We start from the raw sequence: 21,805 nt of genomic DNA, 5'->3' as shown, positions 1-21,805 counted from the left end.
CTCCATGGCAGAAGTCAGAATGGTTTGTGTGGTTTTTAAATTCCCACTGATTGACAGACTTAGAACCTCTGGCAGAGCAAGCTCTGTAGTGCTGAGGGAAGCTAGTCATGATGACAGAAGTGAAAGCATGGAAGGGAACCTGAGGATTTGAAGGGTGTGGGAAAAGACAGTAGTTGGAGATGTAGAAAAAGAATTTTTACTGTCTGATACACTGTACAGGGAGCATCACTGTATTGGGGGACTAATACATAATTCCCAGCATGTGCTTCCTATGCATGTACTTGTTGGGGTTTCTTGCACTTTTCTTGCAAATGTCCTGTTTTCTCTTCTGGTTCCCTTTTCCTGAAGTTCAGATGAAGAACTAGTGTCCTCCCTTTGTTTTTCATGGATTGGGCAAGAGTGTAGCAGCTCATAAGGTCCCTGGCCATGAATCCTCTCAGTCTTTATTCCAGAGGAACAAACACCAGCAACAGTAGTAGTTATTCCAACAGCATCTCCGAGCCAGTGGTGATTTCCCTTCCCCTCCTGTTTTGTAATATCAGTAAAACTGCTTTTCTTGGTCTGGATAAAGGTAAGGTGCTTACCCTCTTATTACCACTTTCTATAATTTTCTTTTCTGATGCAAGTAGAGCCGTGGAAGATAGGTAAAAAATGTTACCTCACAGGTTTTCCTTAGGGTGAGGGATGTTAAGGCATAGAGACAACTCCGTCTTTTCTGCAGTCCTGCATCAACCCTAGTGAGCCTCTTACAGTTGACAAACGCTTCTTGCAGTATCTAAGACATACATTACCTATAGAAGAGAAGCTTTAGGAAAAAGTGTGTGTCCAAGAAAAACCCTGTTACATAGATAGAAAAATCTCTGCAGCAGGGCTCTGCCAGTATATAACACTGCTCAAAACCACAATACTGAATATCTGATTATCTTCAGTCTTTGCCACTTTTGGGTCAAATTTTCAAGATAAAACTCAAATTCATTAAAATTAATTTGAGATATCTTTGTAAATGTTTCAGTTTTAACAGGAGGTAAAAAAATTAATATTTTTTTGCTAATAGAAGCCCTTAGTATTCATTTAGCTTTCTAATTCTGGCAGCTGGATTTTAATATTTTTATATAAATTTTGGTATTCTAAGGTAGAGACACCAACCCTATTTCTTAAAATAAACCAACAAAATACATTCATGTTATCAGTGTGATGCTGTTGTGGCACAGCAATGGTGACAGAGCCTGTATTTTGGTGGGTACATTAGCAATGTCTTTATCTTCTTTTTTCATTAAACTTGGAGCAACTTAAGATGGTGGAAGCTCTGTCACATTTGGAGTGGCTTAGAAGGCCTAGAAGGTATTTATTGTTGATTGACATGCAAAATGATTGGTCTTCTCTTACAAAACTGGACTAATAAAGTAATGTACAAGTCTAAGTTCCTCTTTCATAAAAAGTCAATTTAACTCTATGAAAATCAGGGATGCATGTTTAAATAGGGGAGACAAGAGAAACTTAGAAAAACTTACAGGTTTTTATATGAGAAAAAAATGAGATCAACTTAATTGTTTTAGGTATAAGTGAACTGGATAGTAAATCCTTGAAATCTAATTATATTAACTCTTGGTAAAAAGAAATTCAAGGGGATGTCACTTTTCTACAAAAAAGGTTCATTAAAGCAGCTTCCATATGTGGTCCTGTCAGACATGCATAGAGCAGTTCCTTTGTGTTTTTTGTGAATACCATTTTTAGTTCTTGTTTAGTCATGTTGTCCAGCTGACAACTCTGAATGCATCTTGGATAAGGTTCAGAGCTCAGACTGAAGCCCAGTCATAGGTGTCTGCACTTGCATAGTGACAGAGTTTTGATTTGTAATGAATGGACCTCCCACTTAAATTGGAGACAACTGGAGAGTGATTCTGCTTGCCCTTAGATAGGTGTCCAGAGTGGGATTTAGTTGCCTAAACAAACCTTTCTAGAGAGTTACTAGAGATGCCTTAAGATACCTGAGATGTCCACAGAGGGTTAGCAGATCTAATTGGAGACCTTTTCTTACTGAGCTGGGGCAGCTAAAACTGGGCATGATATCCAAGGACAGCTAAAATAACAGCAGTTAAAATTTAGGCAACTAAGAACCCTTGTGAACAAGTTCATTTCTCTTTCGGCTCCATGGACTGTACAGATTGTAGAAGCACAAGTTCTTCTTGATTGAAATAAAATAATAGAAACTGAACATACATGTTAGGACCTAAATTTAAACTTTTTAATGTGAAGCTAAATCCTGCCTTTGTACTTCTCTTTTAAAATAGTAAGTCCAAATCATAAAGAAAGTTGGTTTGGTTTTTTGGTTTTTTTTTTCCTGGTATATAAGAGTATTTTAAATCTAAATACTTTATTGTAAAACTGTCAAAACATGTTAGAGACATTTCTCCGTGTTGCAAAACTAAGGTTACCCTAAGAAAAATAGATCAAAAAGATGCAATTTGGGCATCAATTTTTATTGTGATAAAGGGAATAAATGTTAGGGAACAATGTCTTTTTTTTTGTTCTCATTGTAATGGAAAGTGGCACAATCTCCGACTGAATTTTTAGGCAATTGCTGAGAAATACTAAGTTTTAAAGACAATCTCTGGACTCTGCTTACCTTTGGTAGGGTCAAATATTACTTTCTGGTGAAGTTCTTTAAAAGCAGTATAAAGGAAGCTTCTATATCACCTCATCTAGACTTTTTCTTAGATAGGTTCCTGACCTTTCTTTCCCATCTAAAGGAATTGAGGTGATCATGTGTGCTCTTAATCTCAATGGCCAGCTTCAATACATTGCCATATACAGTAGGAAAAAGGGAGACATTTCCTGTTCCTTTTTGGATCTTGTAAGATTTTATTTGCCTCTTCCCATTGTAAAAAATCTGGACTGAGTTTAAATTATTTCAGAATCTGTGCAGAAAGCAAACAAATAATGGTTAGGAGAGTGAGAGGAAACATGAGTACGACTCATTGTTAAAATAGCTAAAATATGGCAAATCTGTTTTAAAATACTGCTCTATTTTAGACTTTTAATGTATATTCTCTTTAGATTTTAGCATTGGGCAAGAATTATTTTAGGGTTTTGATAGAAATTCTTTTTCCTGGAATGGGGGTTTTTCACTTTTGTCAATGTAATTTTTAAAGAAGGGAGCTTCTGCTATTCTCTCTTTACAAATTATGAAACATGACTTGATCTATTCAGAATTATATGCTTGCCACATAATTTCTCCACTGTTTGGAAAGCTCCTAGCACACTGTGATTGCATTCAGGTGTAAAAAATTTTGTAATTTATAATCTCAATCTCAAATTGACAGAATATTCTGAGTGGGAAGGGACCCACAAGGACCGAGTCCAGCTCTTAGGAAAATGTCCCGAACAGGGATTGAGCTGACAACCTTGATGTTACCAACCCTGTGTTCTGTTGACATTGTAGGGAATCTTTGAATCTGGTAGGGGTTGTTCCACAGTCAGTAGCAGTTTGCCATACTTAGTATACTTTGGTACTCCCACTCAAAAGAAGGGATTCCAGTTCACAAAGTCATAGATAGTTCAATCAGTAATTTATCTATTAAATTAATATATTCTGGGGGCATATCTAAGAATTGTGACCACCAATACAGGTATTGGGTTAATTTGTAAATAAGTTAATAGCAATGTAAATTATTTCAAAAGAAGAAAGTACTGTCTGTGAAACTGTGTTAGCAAAGAAGGCTTTTACCAATATAATGGGTATTAATTTGGTCAAAAAAGAAGACATGTCTCTTTAAATCAACTGGATACCACACGATCCTTCATGATGGGCCAAATGCCATTCAGATTGCCTTCTCTGAGATATGTATTAAGATATTAGGTGCAGGCTTATTCAGTTACACCTGTGTTAGTTTTTGCTTTTTCATAATTTTAAATAAGACAGTAAGTAATGTTTTCAGTAAAGATGATAGATTATAGGGCTGGAAGGGCCTTAAAGGAATAGAAACTCTAGAATAAATGACTCAGATGGGAAGGAAGAGGGAGATAAGAAGGAAGAGACAAGGGAACTAGAATTAAAAGTGAAAGAATCACTTATTTGTGTGTTCTTCAAAATTAAGTCAAAGGGTTTTTTCACAGTAAAGAAGTAACTAGATCAAAGATCAGACTAATGGAAAAGCAGAGTGAGAAAACTGGACAAAGGGGGGAGAATGACATTAAAGGGAATGCAGGCAGTGTAAGGGAAGAGAAAACAAATTCTAGGATCAACAAAGCAATTTCATATGTATAAACAAAACTCTAAATAGGAAATAAGACAGAGGTAATGAGGTAAAGTAATAGAAATACTAAAGATTAACCTGAGACAGAATTTCTCAGTTCTTTTGTGTACTATAGACTGCACACAGTCTGACAAGTGTCTGGTTTAGAGCTGTGTAACTTGGTGGAGTCTAAAGGCAGCCATTGTTCTCATGACTCAGTTAAAACAATTAGATGTTCTTGGGCAGGCAGGTGTTTTTCTGTGTTATTTTCCGGGGTAGCAGGTAATCCCCCCAGTCTTAATATAAGTGCATTTATTCTTGCATCTCCAAGTGCTTCTCAGCTTTTGATAAAATGCAGGAATAGTTACAGTATTTTATCATTTTTTGAAAAAGCATATTGGCTTTTAAGGAGTATAAACTAGATCAATGGTTAGAAGAAGTTTTTGTATCTCTACATTGTATTTTATGACGTCAGTTAGAGCTTGAATGCCATAAAATGATCAGCTAAGGGGTCTAATTAAAATCTTGTATAAATATTTGTGCAATGTAATGCAGTGGGGTATGTGTCAGTATTCTAAAAATAGCTGTAAACCAAGAACATAGGATTTTTATTTTTTGAGAGTAACATTCCTGCTGAATACTTACATCAGATGTATCCAGCCTTACCTTCCATGGATCACTTCTGGGAATACTGGTACTTCTTTCAGATGCATACTGATGGTAATCTGTCTAGGAGAAATACCTCTGAGAAAGCTCTTCACTGCTGAGTTTCACACAAACAGGAGATGCTTAGGTTTATTCACTTGAATTAACCCAGTGCAGGTGTGAATAAAAAAATTGTATCTGCACCACCATGTCCTTGTTAGTTCTGATTGTATTGGTAAGGCATGGGTAACATAACTCTGTGTTCTTTATGCTCCAGTGGCCTTAGTTGTTCTCAGTGAACTGTAGAAGAGCCTTTATGTACTTCTGAGCATACACAAGACTGTTCCTTGGTCAGTGCTGTCGGTTGGTTGCAAGGTCCAAGAGATTTGCCTGGCTCTTTCACAGGAAGTGAACTATTCATTTTCTGAAAGATATTTACTTATTTTATCTCAGCCCCATCCTTAATGTGTCTTGTATTTTTACGGCAACTTTTCTAGAGGAATAATATTTCTCATGTTTTAGTCCATCACTATATGTATCTAGAGTTTTTATACACAGTTATTGTACAACTGCTACTGTGTCTTTTATCAGTTGTTCAGATTTCTTGCAGATGGGTTATGCTCTCTAGTATCTTGCTAGTTACAGCTGTGGCATATTAAAAGCAATCTAGTGTTTCTTCTAAGGCTGACCCAGCACCCATCACTCAGTACCTATGTAGTGGTATTTTGATAAAACAGCTTTGTTTTTGAACATAAGGTTTAAAGGTGATGGCATTTTTCTAGAAGGAGTCATGGGTTCATCCCTTTGGAGGTGGCTCTCTGAAGGGCCTACTGTCAGTCAGTGACCAAAGAGAACAAATATGTCAGCACCTCTTACTTTGGGGTCATATTTGTTTGCATTCCAGCCATACTTAGAGCATTTGGAGTGTTTCAAAGCCATGAGAATAATCATGCAGTCCCTCAATGAGGTAGACAGACAGTACCCAAGATTTGTCTTGTGGGTTAACATTCAAATCTGTGAGATTTATGGGTTGTGCTTGGCCACCATGACTGCTAATCATCTCTGAAAATCAAATCCAGACTTTTTTTTTTTTTTTTAACCAGCATCATGGCTCTTGTATCCCAATCCAATGTTGCATCCTCACACTGAACAATCTGCAAAGGTGAGGGGTTTCTGGGAGGATGTTAGGGAATAGAAACACTTAATTTGCCTGAGAAAGACCCTGAAGGAGAGTTGCTACCTGTACACCCCCAAATATATTTTTGCTCCTTTCTCCTCTTTCTTTTACTGAATCCCTCTCTGGAATTGCAAAGATGATAGCTAAAAATAGCTAGCATGATCTAAAAGCATTTTTTGTACCAACAAATAAACTCCAAATACCAGAGGGCAGGCTGATCTTACAGCTGCGTCTTTCAAGCAGGTCCTGCAGCCTTCAGGGATCACCTTTCAGGACTGCTGTTTTTGTAGTTAAAACTTCTCTGTTAGGAAAAGTTTGCCTTGTTAATAAAGTGAGTTTTGATTTTTTTGCTTGCTTGTTTGTTTTTTTTAATTAAATGTAGGAGCAGAAAGAAAATTTGTTGGAAGTGTGAGAAACAAATTGTAAATATGTGAAGTATGTATTTTTTTTACTGTGTTAGAGCTGCCTGTGCAGGAGGAAAAACCCCAAGTAACAAAATGGAAGTATTCTTTCTTTTTAATGATAAAAGTAATCACCTTCAAACAAAATTAATATAGAGTGTAGCATGTGATTTGAAAAAGATCTGAAGCCACAATTTTATTTACAACCTTTGTTCCTTTTCCTTCAACTTTGTTGGTTTCTTCAAATAGCATATTTTCCCGTAAATGCTTTGGAGTGTATTTGTAAAAGTTATTAGTCAGGTAATACCATATAATTTTTTAGTACCTTTAATGTCATACTAAAATCATAATACTCAAGCATTATATAATTCAAATGGTGAGAAAGAAAACTCTGCAACTCTCCTGAGCTGAGGAAAATAGGATTCTTATAAACAAATTCTTAGACAAATTAAGTTCCATATCTGAATAGTTTTGTTCTGAAGTAGAGCTTTACTTCAAAAGTATGACAGGGATGACATTTGCCTGACTAGAGAAGCAAAAAATGCATGTTCTAAAACTGTTTCCCCTGTCTTTTCTTATGCAGAGGTTTTATCTGCTGTTTAATGGGTAAACTTACTGTGGAGTATGGTTGCTTGTTTAACTTTACCCCTATTCAAGTCTTTGATTTTGGCAGGTTAGTTAATTCAAATAAAATTTGTGAAGTTAAGCACTTTCAAGAAAAGGCATAGGAGAACCTAATTTAACCTAGAGTGTCTCTTTTATTCTTCTGTTATTCATTTGAAGTGCCCTATCAGCTTGAACTGGCCAACTTCAGTCATTTTTACCCTTTTATTTTTTTCTCTAATGTAAACTGAAATTCCCTGCTGTTCGTGGTATTTTAGTGTTTAGCATCATTTAATGAGCAGGTATCATTAAACTTAAAAGGTCCTTTTCTGTATATATCTGATTAGTTAGTGAAAGAACCAAAGAATTCCTCTAATTTATCTTTGCTTCCTTGTTATATTTTGATGTTGGCCCATTTTACGTTTCAGTGCCTTTTTATGAAATATGAAATTGTAATTTTGGTGTGAAAGTAGGACAGAAAGTGGAAAAAATCTTTGGCACTGCTAAGATGTTTAAAGTAGTATATCTTGTTTACCAATTAAGTAAGAGAATCTGGTTTATTTTAAATGTTTACTCATATAAATATGTGTTTCTACACATAGAAATATATCTAAAATAAATAAATTGTGTAATATAAGTATTCATTATCTGTACTTGGTCAATATACTTATTAGCACCTGTCAGTAACCTTTGCAGCTGGGTACACATAAATTTGACACAAAATTCTTCCTTCCTTATACATCCAAAAATCCTATTGAAATCAGTAGTGAATTTTAATTTTTTTTGCAAATACAAGATCAGGGTTCAATTAGTTGACACAAACTCTGTGAAATGGAAAAACTGAAAATGATCAGTTAGGAAGACTGTACATGTTTGTATATTTAGGCTTGGCCATTTTCAAAAAAGCAGTAAGAAAAGGTTATTTGGTTTATGAAATTCATTTTTCTAGTATTTTACACTTGAAATCCTTCTTGAGAAGAAATTCCAATTTAAGATTAGACTGTCATAACTGAAGGCTTGTGTGCTCTTCATTTGAACAACGGTTTGCTGGACCAGGACCATTGTTTATTCTACCAGTTTGTTCTCTTAAGATCAAAAAGGTCTAAATGATTTAATCAATACTGAAATGAATCATTTCCGTTACTGAGATATTTGCCTAAGGTAATTCATCATTTGATATAGATATTGCCATGTTTTAAACAGTGACAGCTATGGTAATTGATTAATGCAATCCAATATACCATTCCAGTTTCCATTTCCCATTTTTGATGTGCTAAAAAATATTCCAGCATTTTGATTTTCTTCTTATTTTCTTTTATGAAATAAAATCTGGGAGATAGAAACACTGCGTGAAGAAAAAATAATGAGGGTTGAATGGAAGTAAAGGTCAGATATTATGTAGAAAGTTGCAGATGGCACTGTATGTCATTAACATTGCTAACGCCTAAAAAGATGTAACAGTGCTGCCTACTGGTAAGATGTAGTAGTATTAATGCATTAAAGTCGGTGTAGGGAAATTGTGTGTGTGTGTGTGTGTGTGTGTGTGTGTGCCATATCCTTTATTGTAACAGTGTTTTCTAGTTTTTTAAGCCCTGGTAGGTATTGACAAGATCCATGGTTTTACATCAGGATTAATAATACATTCTTATATGCATCCCTTGAATGGAAACTGGATGCACAAAATAAGAAGCCTAATTATTTTTCATTGATACCTGTAAAATTCTGTCTGAACATAATTGTATGCATTCTGCTATTTTTGTAGTAAAATTACTTATACTTCTATAAACTGTTCTTGTTAATAATGGTGTCCTGCTTAGAAATAAGATGCCAAATGAAAAAACAGTCTTTCATGATACTTGTAAATGTTTGCCTGGTAAAATGCAAAAAAGGCTACCTTTTTAATAGTAGTAAATAAGAATACATAGCAGGTGCAGATCTTATCCAAGGAAAATAAAATCAGTTCTTAAAAAACTCAGTGGTTTTACTTACCAACATGAGAAAACTGAGACAATGGATCATGACTATTAAAATTTTTAACTTTTCTGTCTGAAGTTAAATTATTGAATTTGTAATTGTGTTATTTTCAAAAGTAAGGAACTGTTTCACCTCTTTGAAAATTAGAACCTTCTGTTGAGATATCTAGGGGAATTGCAAACTTGCTGCTAGATGTGTGCTTTCAAAACAGGGATTGACATTCACACTATAGTAAAATTGAGGTATAAAACTGGTGGCAGAACTCAGATCTTCAATATCCATGTCTTGAGATGTCATTAATTACAAATGCAGACCAATTATTTGCTTACATTTATGTAAGAAGAGCTTATTTTTTCTCCTAGGAAAAACCCCGCAATTATTTCAGAGTTAAGAAATGGATGGGCTTTTTAACAATGTTTCTGTTTGAAAACAGTCACAAAAGCAAAAGACATGGGCTGAAGTAACCAGCCTGATATCCCTATGGTAAACTGCTTTACTCCAGCAGTGAGGAGCTGGAAATACTGAGGAGTTCTCATGTCATATGCAGTCATTCATATGCATGGCTCCTTCTTCCCTGATGTAGGGCCGCTTTCTTGTGCTGAAATACCTTCCCTGGTAGTCACAGACTGTAAGCCAGGGCTGCCTGCAGGAGCTTGGTATCAGTTATGGAGATGATTCAGGGAGCTAATGATACTTGTTGCTAATTATCTTGTGCCACCTTGTCCTTGATTATCTTCAAAAAAAAGGAAGAGATGCTACAAGGAACTAATTCTGATATCATCTATCAGGCTTCCACTTGAGGCATCTGTTGAGATAATAGAACTAGTTCCAGGAATGATGCTCCTTCTACTTAGTAAAATCCTTCTTAAAATAAATTGTTTGGTTCTTGCTAATTAATAGTTACTGTTTATTTAAAATGTGTAAATCAAAGATGTATATGGCTGATAGTGATGCACTACTTTCTAGAGAGCAGCAGAAATGTAGGTATTTTGTAACTTCATACTTATCAGGGAAATGTGAACACATAATTTTTAGAACAGGATGCTTGTTCAAATATTAGTAACCTTCAAGAGGCAGTTTTTACAAAAAACAGTTATTACATACCATGCAGAGTACCAGTCCTGGTTCTTTTGGACATGGTTCATGCATCTCATGCCTGACTAGCAGAGATACTGCTGTATGCCCTCTGATACATATTCTATCTCAGATACAGGTTTACATGTAAATATCACTCAGAGGCAATAATTTTCTTAAAACAGTAATGTCACTCATACAAAGAAAATGGAGGTTAATAGCACTCCCACCTCAAATTTTTTACTTCTTCTGAGAGCAAAAGGGACATACCTTTTTCACTCCAACCACTTGTCCATCTTTCTCCTTTCAGTGACATTCCAGCCCTAATGGATAACATTTGTTAAATACAGTCAATAAAACTTTAGAATCATGTTAATGTTTGACTAGCTTTGGTCTTTTATTTCTTATAATTTCATCTGACTGCCAAATTTAAGCAATTGAGCCCCATGACAAAAAGAATTCAATATATCATAACGTATTATTGACTGAGAAAGCATTAATAAATACTGTATAACATTATTATCCATGTATCCTAAGCAGGCATGATATGAAAACTGCATTTGCATTGTTGCAGTCATTTTTGCATTGTTCTTGCAGAATGAATACAGCAAGAAAAAATGTCATTGTAGATTATGTAATAAAATGTCTGAAACTGTAATGCAGCCATGTAAAAATGCAGTTCCCTGTGATGTGCTGTAGCATAGTGCACAAGAAGTAGATAAATTACTGTTAAAATAGATTTAAAATCCATTCCAGTATATGCTTAGCTGACAGAGGGATATTCTCTTTCCTCATGCCTTAAAAACCCAAAGCAGAAGGTCCAAAAAACTGTCAGTCTTATTTGTTTTCCATCATGAGTATTGAAATAAAGTAAGTTTGACTCCAAAAAATTGTAAAACTTCTCTTTTGCAAAAACTACATTCAGGGAGGTTTAAGAAAGAGGTTTCTACCTGTTCTTATGGAAGTAGCTGAGATACCCAAAATCAGAAGAGGGAAGAGAACTGCAAACTACTTTTTGAACTTCTTATCCTAATCTCAGTGCTATTTTCCTAAATGATCATCTCTTTCACTTGGGTGCTTAACTGGCCGCTTTGTGAGTGTGAATATTTCTTGTATCTCCCAATGCAAGGGTAAGCCCATGATCTACCAACTAGATAAACATCAAATTCTGTGAAGGTTTGTGGCCATAGCAGGATAACTGATCAAGCAGGTACACTGAAAGATCAAGTGACAGTCAAGTGGATTAAGTTTATCAAAAAAGTTGGAAATTACTTGCAGATAAGAGCACCCTTTTGATGAAGTAGAGAGCTTCAGGATGGTTTAGAACACAAGAATTATTCGAGAACATTGGAAAATATTAAGGAAGGAAATGTGTGCAAGTGTACTGTATTTTGCTGTCAGCTGTCAATCAACGTGTTTGCACGCATTTTCCAGTGTTAAGTGGGTTGAGTGAAGTAACAAAGGCTCGTGACTAGGATGAGGCTTGTTTTCACCAGGATGCCACTGAAACTGATCTTTATACTATGTCTGGACTGTTAATAAGATGTATCCAGGATGGTCCCCATGTGCAGAGTCCCACTGCACAGAACAGCTGATGTCTATGGTGTAAATTGCCTGAGTTTTCAAGCAATTTGTGGCAAGATCCACCTGCTTATTTGGAATGGTTCCTGCAATGTTCTCACTTCTGAACTGTGCCTGCAAATTGTTTTGGAGAGTGCCAGCTGGCATGAGTGAAAAGCATTTCAAGAGCAATTTTAACAGTTTAAAATGTAGGTGTTCATATTCTAGTGCTCGGGAGCTTTTCTGGGAAGTATTTGATTTACTAGTACAGATCAAGCTGCCAAGTCCCTGGAAGTGGCAGCAAATGGTGACTTTGGGTTTATGAATGGATCCCTACTAACCCCAGAGGAGTTGAGAAATTAGGTAGAGCTAAGTGTGATGAGCATTCAGATGAGGGACATCACCCTGGGCTTTCAGCTGTTACAACACTTCATCAAACTTCAAAAAGAAAGAATTCCTGTTGGCAAATTCCTGTTGCACTTGTGAGGCATCTGAGGTGTTGAGAACTGTGCAGTGCATCTTTTTTAATCTCTCCTGGAGATGTTCCATTTTTCATGAGAAATTAAGAGCAGGAACTCCAAGATAAATGGGATGTATTTGTAATGAAAATTCTTAGATGTTACTGTGGGATAGGTGGGGTGTTTCCTATGATCTCCTATTAAAAAAAACAAACAACAAATTAAAAAACCCAAACATTATTTTTAAAAAACTCTTGTTTTAAACACACAGCAAAGCAAAACTTTCCTAATACTGCAAAATATTTGATTAATTGCAAAAAAACTCCTTTTCAACCTGTAATGTGCAACATATCTTTCCTTTATGGATTGATAAGAAAGAGAAGAATCATTGCAATGCTTTCACCAATTAAAGTTTTAAATAAGTACTATTTGGTGTATCAGTTAAGGGTTAAGATGTATGTCAAATGTCCTCAGTACAGCATTGTGAGAAACTTGAGTGGACTAACTATTTGTGGTGTGGCTGGTGGGAATAGTTGGAAGCTTTTAGCTGCAGACATGCTTTGAATACCCTTCTGAATCAGATCATGCCAGGGTAGTAGATACTACATGAGCCACCAGGAGCTATGTAGTCAGTTAGCTATCCCCTAACACTTTTATTTGCCATGTCAAACATAGTATTTTGCAGGATGCACATCACTTGTTCTAAGGCTTGCAGCTTCTTCACCACTTCTCCCTCTTTTTGCTGCACTTTTGAAGAAGAGTGCCCATGCAACTGTGCTTCATGCTCAGTTCTGTTCTCCTTAGGTTCTAGGCATAATCCCTGTGAGCTTTGCAGCTCTGGAGGGTCCTACATGCAATTTGTGAATCACTACCTGCCTCCAGTGTGCAGAGCTATCACAGTGGTGCTCTTGGCATATGCAGCAGCAGAACTTCTGGCACTTAGGTGACATCTTTTCATCCAGGGAGGCAAAGCTTTGGATTGCTTTCAGAGACTTAGAGGTTTCAGTGCCACCTGGTATTTTAGGCACTTAATTGCTGGTTTGCAACTTGTCTGTGGGAGCCGAGACTGTCGTTCAAAGATGCTTTCAGTGTGTTTGTGTTGTACAATAGAAAGTGCTGCAGTACATACTCATTCTGCCTGAGCTAGTAGAGATCCACACGAGTACTTCTGCATGGCACAGCTGCACGTCCGGCAGAGACACTCATTTTGGTATTAATGCTGAAAAGCCCTGCTGAGTTTCTGAGCTCCATTCTGCAGCCTGCTTGAATGCTGATGGTTTGTGTTATATTTAACTGCAGAGTGTAGTCAAGCCTTTAGACTTCCAGGTGTGACACTATGGATTCTGAGGAGCTTCAGTGTTCAAAAAATTTGTCATCTCTTCTTTCAAATTAAAAAAAAATATTTTCTTGATAGAATTACTAATTTGTTGATAAAAAATGAGGAAAAAAAAACCACCAGCAATTTTGTTGTAACTTTTGGCAAAGTGTTTAATGAATACTAACCCCAAATAAATTAGAATCCAAAGCTGGTTAGAAGGACTGTAAATAATAATAGGGTAAGATAACAACTGGTGAATCCTGTATCCTTCCGACATCTCTGCTCTTATTTAATTAATTATCCAAGTACTCCTAAACAACATGTTAATGCAGTCCAAGGAAGATACTAATTGGTTAGAGGTGTCAACACTAAAAGCACTAAAAGAGTAAGAAAACCTTTCAGTACATGATAACTATCTGTACAGGGATGAGAAAATCAAGATTCTGTCAGCATTAAATTAATCTTAGAAAATGATAATCTCATTTGCCATATATTTTATTTTATATTTTAGCCATGGATAAAGGTATCTGAGTACCTATAAAGATCACAATAGAGACACCAGTTACACAGCCAAAGAATTACACTATTTTTTCCTCAAAGTAAGTTAATACACTCGAGAGAGGGTAAATTGAAATGCAGGAACCCAGACAAAAGAGACATTGGGGTGAGGAAATGACAGTGAGGCACATTGCACTAGGTCTTAGGCCACCTTGTTTTTATTCCTGTCTCTGCTGCTAGCTTGCTACATGACCTTGATCCAATCAGTTCCTTATTTTATGCCTCAGTTTTTTCATCTGTTAAAAAATGGGGATAATGATACTGACTTGCTGATGAAAAATGCTTTTTAAAATGTGGGTGCCATTATAAGCAGGGTATCAGATCACCAGGTCGGTAGTTAATGGTTCATAAATTTGTAACTATAATGTAAAACTATGTAATTTGTAACTATGATTTACTACATTTAAATCTGAGCCTTGGTTAAGTTAACCAAAACAAATATAAAGGGCTTCAGTTTCAAAAGAGATTTTTGGGGGTTCAAATGACTTAACATATATCTATAGTATGAAAATCAGATTTGGAGATGAGGTGGATGTTTTTTAAATGATGTCTAAAGCTGTTTGGAGCAGGAGCTCCAAAGTGTTCTGATAGATATAATGTAAGAAAGGGAATGAGTTACCAGAGCAGTGTTATCTAAGTTGATACAAAGCTACCCGAGTTAGCTGTGAATTATGGGATTTGCATGTCTTGCTGCAGCCCTGTGCAGACTACCCAATGCAGATTTAGCATAGACTACTGCACAAAGTTTGTCTTGGCTAATATGAAGGACATGATTGCTGTGTGGAATTTGGGTTGGTGATCTGAGCACAGGCCTGGCATATCCTTAATTCAGCAGAACTGCTGTGCTTGCTGAAGGAGTGCAAGAGCTGGTCTGTGCACACACAGGAAGTTCTGCAAACACTACTGTCCATCCATTGTCTGTTGCATGGGACAGCCGGAGATGTCTTCAGTTCTTCAGGATATTCATTAGCAATCCCGGCTGTTGGATCATGAGCTTGGGGTGGAATTGAGGTAAAAAGGGCCCTCTGGAAATGATGGATCACTGTGTCCCACTCAAAGCACAATTCACTAAAATCAGGATGATCAGGGTGTTTCCTAGTTGATTTTGATTCAGAGAGTGGAGATCTGTTACAATGTCACTTACTGTGCATGTTCTTTTTCTCTCATCTAATCAAATTCTGTTGTGTTTCAACAACAGTATTTGATTAGATGAGAAATTGTGTCCCTTGCCTTTTTCCTGTCACTGTGCACCTCAGGTTCTACCTTCCACACCTTACCGTTGAGGGTTTTTGAAAACAGTAAAGGCACCTTTACATAGCCTTCCTTTCTGAAGGCTGGACAAACCTACTCTTCTCAAAGTGTCCCTGTTTATCATGCCCTTCTCCCCTAGCACCATGATGGTGTTCTGGTGGACTCCTCAGTCTGTTGGTATCTTGTGCAGAAAGAAGCCTGCTGCAGAGTCATGTTCAGTGGTGTGTCTGACTCTACAGACCTTACTCTGAAAAGATGTTCTGTGTCCTGATGGCTCCTCACCTCCAATAGGGAGCTCTTACTACCCAGTTGCAGCACTTTGCACTTGTTTTGGTGAGATTCCGCATGAATCATTGTCTCATTCCTCTGATCTATTGAGCTACCTCTGAATAGCCTCCCCTTTGTGTTTCCACGTCCCCTCCACACTGCCCAATTTGGGACCATCCATACATCTACATCCATACATCTACCTGGGTGCACTCAATTCTACTGTCCAGGCTGTTGACCAAGATTCTGACAGTACTGGTCCTAGGACTGATCACTAGAAAGCATCACTAGTATCTGGCTGCAGTTGGTTTTCAAATAGCTCATCTCAACAAACAGAAAAAAGCTGTGCCGGAACAAGCAGGTCTCAGCTGCCTGTGGGCTGATGAGCAGAACAGAGCTTCCATAGTGAATCTGCAGTACAGTTTCTGGCCCCAGAGAGAGCTCTTCTGCATATCAGAGGTTATAGATCTCTCCACAGTGCAATACAGTCTTACCTCTAAGAGGCTGCAGTACAAAAATAGGGCAATTATCTAAAAATGTTAGCATGCATAGACCTCAAAGATATAAGAATAGGAAAAGAGTGTAATATGATATGTAAACAGAGTAAATTACAGAAAAAAATTCCTGAATGTCAATTAAAAATTATTACTGAGAAGCATGTGATTACACGACCGCGTGTTCTACAAAAACAGAGTGTTGTATAGTCAAAATCTTATTTTTTCCTTGTATTTACTGAGAAAAAGATGAGATTAATCTTTCCATATCATTGTATTTTTTAATGATTTTGTGTCTTTGGTACTTGTGATGTCTGTGGCTGTTAAATAAGTTCTTTGCTGCACTGTTACGTTCTAGTGTTTTGGGCTTCATATCGAAGTCTCAGCTAGAATAGACTGGGGGCGAAATACACTGAAAGGTGGGATCAGAGGTGAGCTGTTAAACACAGATATGGATTTCAATTATCAATATTATATATCTTTGTTTATGAAATATATTTTCTGGCTTTTATATTCTTAACACATCTGAATAGCTTTTTTCAAGATTATATGTAATTTCTAAATCCTAAATTTTTTTCTCCCTAATGTGAAAAGGGAAAAGAAAAATGCTATTAGTCTGAAAAAGGAGGTTTCTTTTTAATGACTGGACTTGAAACGCAATGGAAATCCACATTTCTGCCCTAATCCTGTAAGAAATCCCATTAGATAGGGGCTCTAGTGAAACTTGTAGGTGATTTAGCTCCTGAGTATGCTGATCTGATGCTACTTGGGATAGAAATCTCTGTTTGTGAGTTTAATACTGCATGCACTCCAGATACTCTATACCACTAAATCAGTGTAAGTCTGGTGTAGTAGCATAATCAGCTTTACTAGTTAAAGTAAAAAGTTAACCTTTTACATATATTTCCCTGCTGTTCTGTCTTGATGAGAGTCTTTCCTCCTAATGCTTTCCCTGTATATGAGCTCTTGTAGTTAGTTATCATTATTTATTTAAGTTTCCTTCGAATTAACACAAAATTAGCTAAACCCACTTTAGAAGAAAAGTGTCTGGCACTCTCCTTCACTGTACTGGAGTGCACCTGTTTACACTAGGCCACAAGTTTCTCCAAATGTCTGATTTAAAGAAAAACATAAATGATAATTTCAACTACTCTTATGCCAAATCATGTCAAAACATTTTTGCTTCTGCACATCATCATTATTCGTTTGTGACTGCATGGCCATGGGAAAAGCTTTTCTTAGTTTCTTTTCTTAATTACAGACATAAAGCCTGCAGAGGGAGCTCAAACCCTTGTTTATGTGGGCCTCACTAAAATAGCATTTTTTTTCTACAGACAGTGGAGAAACTTGTTATTTAAATATATCAGAAATTTATCTTTCAATGTGTAAGGCTTTTATAGGTGCAACCTAGCTATTTTGGAGATACACATGAGAGTAAAAGCCTTTCCGAAGTGACTGGAAAGAATGCAGATTTCTAGGACTTGGTAGGTGGCACTGTTTGAAATATCCTGAGCTGTAGCAGCCAGACCTCCAAGACTTTCTTTTCAGTCCTTATTGTGGACAGAAAATAGCTTCAATAGGTCACTGGTCTGTCAGGTCAGAGGCAAAATAGTGCAGAAGACCAGATCGAACTCTGTGAGTTGGAGCTTAGAACAGGAATGGAGAGCTGAAGTAAATGAGGCCAGAAATAGATAAGCTGAGGAGGCTGATGCAGAAGTTCTTTAAGGAAGAACAAAGAATGCCTTATAGGTAGGAGCAGATGACATAACTTGTGGTTGAAGGGGTTTTTAAGAAAAATGCGATTTACTTTGCTGACTGTGATACATTTCATTGTGAATGTCTGGAGAGGAGAAAGATAAATACCATTAGGACAAACCAGTCATGTTGCAATTCACTGTTTGAAAAAGTAAAAAGAAAAAAACCTGACATATGTAAATCTAACCAACAGATGAATCAAAGTGATGGTAATGTTGGGAAGGATGATGCTGTGCTCATTAATCCCCCCCTTGGCAGGTGCAGGCAAGAGCTGGGATTGGCCAACGCCATGTCCCTGTGCTGTCCCAGGGGGTCTCCAGTTGCAGAAGCCCCCTGCCCTGCAGGTGTGAAGGGTATTGAACCTCCAGTCCCTTTTCTTGGAGATTAAACAAGAAAGGACTACGTTGTTTTCGATCCCATCATACATTTTGGTTTTGGAAGAGACAGGAGTGTCTGTGTAGCCAGAGTCTGGGAACCTGCCCAACTTGGCTGCTGTGAAGGCAAAACATGTCTGCAAGTTTGTTCTATTTTGAGAGTCCTTTAATATAATTAAGGATGGATGAAATCATTTTAGTGGTACCGATGGGGTTTTTTTGTGAAAATAGGTTTTCCCTATGATTGCTTGTTGTGCCACTGGCAGTGGGCTCTGGGACATGCTCAGAACAGCCTGAAAGAAAGTCTGGTGCTGGTCGCTGGCTGCTAATTGCAGAGGTCTGTTAGTAACAAAGGAGAACTGGGTTTTGGGGTTTTTTTTTTGTGTTTCTGTTGAAATTGTAAATATTACTGTTACCTCAATCAATGAGGCAGATGGTGAATCAGTCCATACTGAAATACTAAACTGTGTTCTCAGGGGAAGGGTTTCACCAATCACTCCAGCTTCTTTCATATCTTATGTACACATGTCCTGGTTGTGGCCAGAACAGGGTTAATTTTTTACAGTACCTAGAGGGGGTGAGGCCAAGGTGAGGAGGTTATTCTGTACCACCTCACATCATTGCTGGGGGTAGGGGAAAGGAACTCTCTTCTGGGTCCTGTAAAGGTGGCAGATGGAGTGGTCCAGTATTGTTTCTTGCTGGGGATTTCCCATGTAAATCCTTTCTTTTCTTATACCTTTTGTTACTAATTTGTTGCTGTTACTGTTAGTTTTCTTATCTCATTGCTGTTTCCAGTAAATTGTTCTTATCTCAACCCATGCTCTTTTTCTTTTTTGCCTCCAGCTGGAGGATGGGACAGGGAAATGGCTCATGGTTCTATTGGGAGCACTAAAAGCAGAATACTGTTTCTAAACAACAACAATATGATAGAGGTTTTTTGAATTCTGTCTTCATGATGGTATAGATGGTCTGTCTTTCTTTAAAATGTAAATGGTACCTTTTTATATGAGGGGTTTTTTTGTGTTTTGTTTTGTTTTTTTTGGTGTTTTTGGCACTTTTGTTTGTTTGCATTTTTGTTTTGTTTTGTTTTGTTTTTCCATGTCTTCTTTACTTTGCTGGAACAAATCCTGAAAATCTCAAGTGCTGTTTTACTTAGAGAAAATTGGTTGGTATACTAACAGGTTTTTTCGTGGATGAAATATTGTTGATAAATGGTTATTTACAAGAACAACCAGTCGACTAATCAGTGGGTTGTAAATAGTGAATTTAAACTTGTTTTTCTTCTTTTAGATCTACAGTCATCTTAAGTTCCTCCTGGTGCACCCACACTGGGAGGAAATCTAAAGCAGGGCTTTAGACACCTCTCTCCCTCCAACTTGTTCTAGTTTATTTTATTGCCAAAACCTCTCAGAGGTTTGCAAACACCCTAGATCAAGAACATATTTGTAGTTTATTGCAAACAGGGGCTTTTAGGAATATATTTGCCCAGTTTGCTGTTTCTAATCTAGTATCCTTGGTCACATGCTGTAAAGTAAAAACTCTTATTAACCAGTTGGTGCCTGACCATCGGTGTGTCGTAGTTTAATGGCAACTTACTGTTAGCAGCAAAACATGATCCATCCTGGATTCTCATGGGTAGAGAGATTTATATCCACAAGAGTTAATTACAGAATGGACAAGCTATTAACCATTCTTACTGGCTCAGTTTTCAAAATAATAACAAATTGATGTAGAATAAATATTGAACTTCTGGTAAGTTGCTAAATTCTTCCCCAAAGAAATTTGTTAACGCTATTAACTTTCTGAAAGAGAAAAAGATGTAAGTGTTGACATAAGTGTCAACAATTAAGGACTTTTGGGTTTGAGGGGAAGGAACCAAACTCATCACTGGAAACCACAGATTTTTTTTTTTTTTTTTTTTTTTTTTTTTCTGAGCACACACGAAGCAAAATGTTTTGAGTAAAACTTTGTGTATGAACTGCATATGTGACATGCATTGGCTGCCTGGCTTATTCTGTTTCCTGCTGGGATCCTGATCATCATCCCTGTATCTGTGCCAGTTTCCACCCAGGCTTTCTCCTGAAGCTTTCCCTCCCATGAAGCAGTTTGACAGCAGATAGGATTTTTCACCCTTGGATTTACTCCAGCCAGACTGACTCCCCTTACCCAGGACAATTCTTCAAGACAAGTCTTACGACCTTGCTTACCCTCACGTGTCCCTGTGCCATGCTGAGGGACACACAATTCACACCATTGTCAAGACCCCATGCTACTGATCTGTGGCCCAATCCTCTCAATATTTAGGATACTTCAAACTGAAAAATGAATGAAAAACAATGACTGTACTTTGTATCTCGTCGTCATCTGAGGTGCAAATAAGTGGCAGTCTGAGCTGTATAAATTGTGAAGGTGGTGGCTCACCCATGGAGAGGGTCCCAGCCCTGAGCAGTGCTTACGTGTGCTGGTCCTCACCAGTGCTGTTGGGTAGGGTTTGCTTCTCCAGAGTGTTTTCAGAACCATTGTAGCTGTAGGTCCCCAGGTCTCCATCTTCCCAAGTGTATTCCTAGACTGCCCCAATTGGATGGGAGCAGCAGTGAAACTGTCTTCAGTACCAAGTGAACTTTGGTTTCCTCAGTGCCTTTTCACTGCCAGCCTCTAATAAACTCTTGGAAAGTGAAAACCCACCTACAACAAGCTTTCAGGAGCTTGTGTGCTATTCACTTCATGTCTGCACAAAGAAACAATAGACATTGTTGTTGGAAAACTGGGAAATTAGCAACTTGGAGGACAGAAAGTCAATCCTTCCTCTTCCCTGTGCATGCTTAGGATTGCTACTCGTGTTAATTAATTGAGTAAGTTGGGGGAAAAAAAAGCTTGCTGAGCAAGCTTAACTTTAAAGACTAGGAATTTGGAGGGCCCACTGTAAAGTTATTTGTCACATCCTCTTTAATAATGTCATCTTTGTTATGCTCTCATTATGAAAATACAATTTGAATAGAAACAGTACAATTCTGATATCTAACTATTTAATCATGATATTAAATGTAGGGAGTTGCATTTTTATATCAGGAGATAAGTGACAAATGTTATATGGGATTTATTTTTTTAGGATTGAATATGGTGTTGTGTATTCTGTGATCACATGTACAGAATAATGTAAATAAATACAATTCAAATGTGGTCATTAATATGTAAATACATTATTGTGTTTCCAGAGGATTGAAAGTAGATGATTTTTAAGATCCCTTGCAACCTAAACCATTCTACAATTCTGTGATTCCAGTTCTTACTTACTCAAGTAGTCTGTCTGTCTGTTCTCTCACACATATAAAGGTTTTGCAAGGTTAAGCCTATGATTTCTACTTACTAGTATTTAAATCAATACAGGGATTCCCTAAATATTGGCCATGCATCTTGAAATTTGTGTTACTAAATGCTGGTATGTACTGTTCGCATTTCTTCCTCTTAGTTCTTGCTAGTGCTCAGGACTGTTATTAAACCAGTTCTTTGGCTTATCAGTGCAAGGCTTGCTTATAGATCCTGCAGTACCAGAGATAACATCCAACTGTTGCAAAAGCTGACAGTTGTCCAGAGGATTACAAGTGAGATCATATCGAGTTTGGGGGGATCCTGACCTGTTATATGTTCTTTTGCATAATTG

The 21,805-nt window shown here is 37.2% G+C and overlaps 1 protein-coding gene across 1 annotated transcript in view; it reads left to right on the top strand.

Moving 5' to 3' along the window:
* FOXP2 (forkhead box P2) overlaps nucleotides 1-21,805 on the top strand; it is a 341,521-nt gene that overhangs the window by 115,623 nt on the left and 204,093 nt on the right. The window lies entirely within an intron of this gene.

Source organism: Serinus canaria, chromosome 1A, assembly GCF_022539315.1.
Source record: "Serinus canaria isolate serCan28SL12 chromosome 1A, serCan2020, whole genome shotgun sequence".
In the NCBI taxonomy this organism is placed as follows: Eukaryota; Metazoa; Chordata; class Aves; order Passeriformes; family Fringillidae; genus Serinus; species Serinus canaria.
This window is presented reverse-complemented; position numbering and strand designations above follow the sequence as displayed.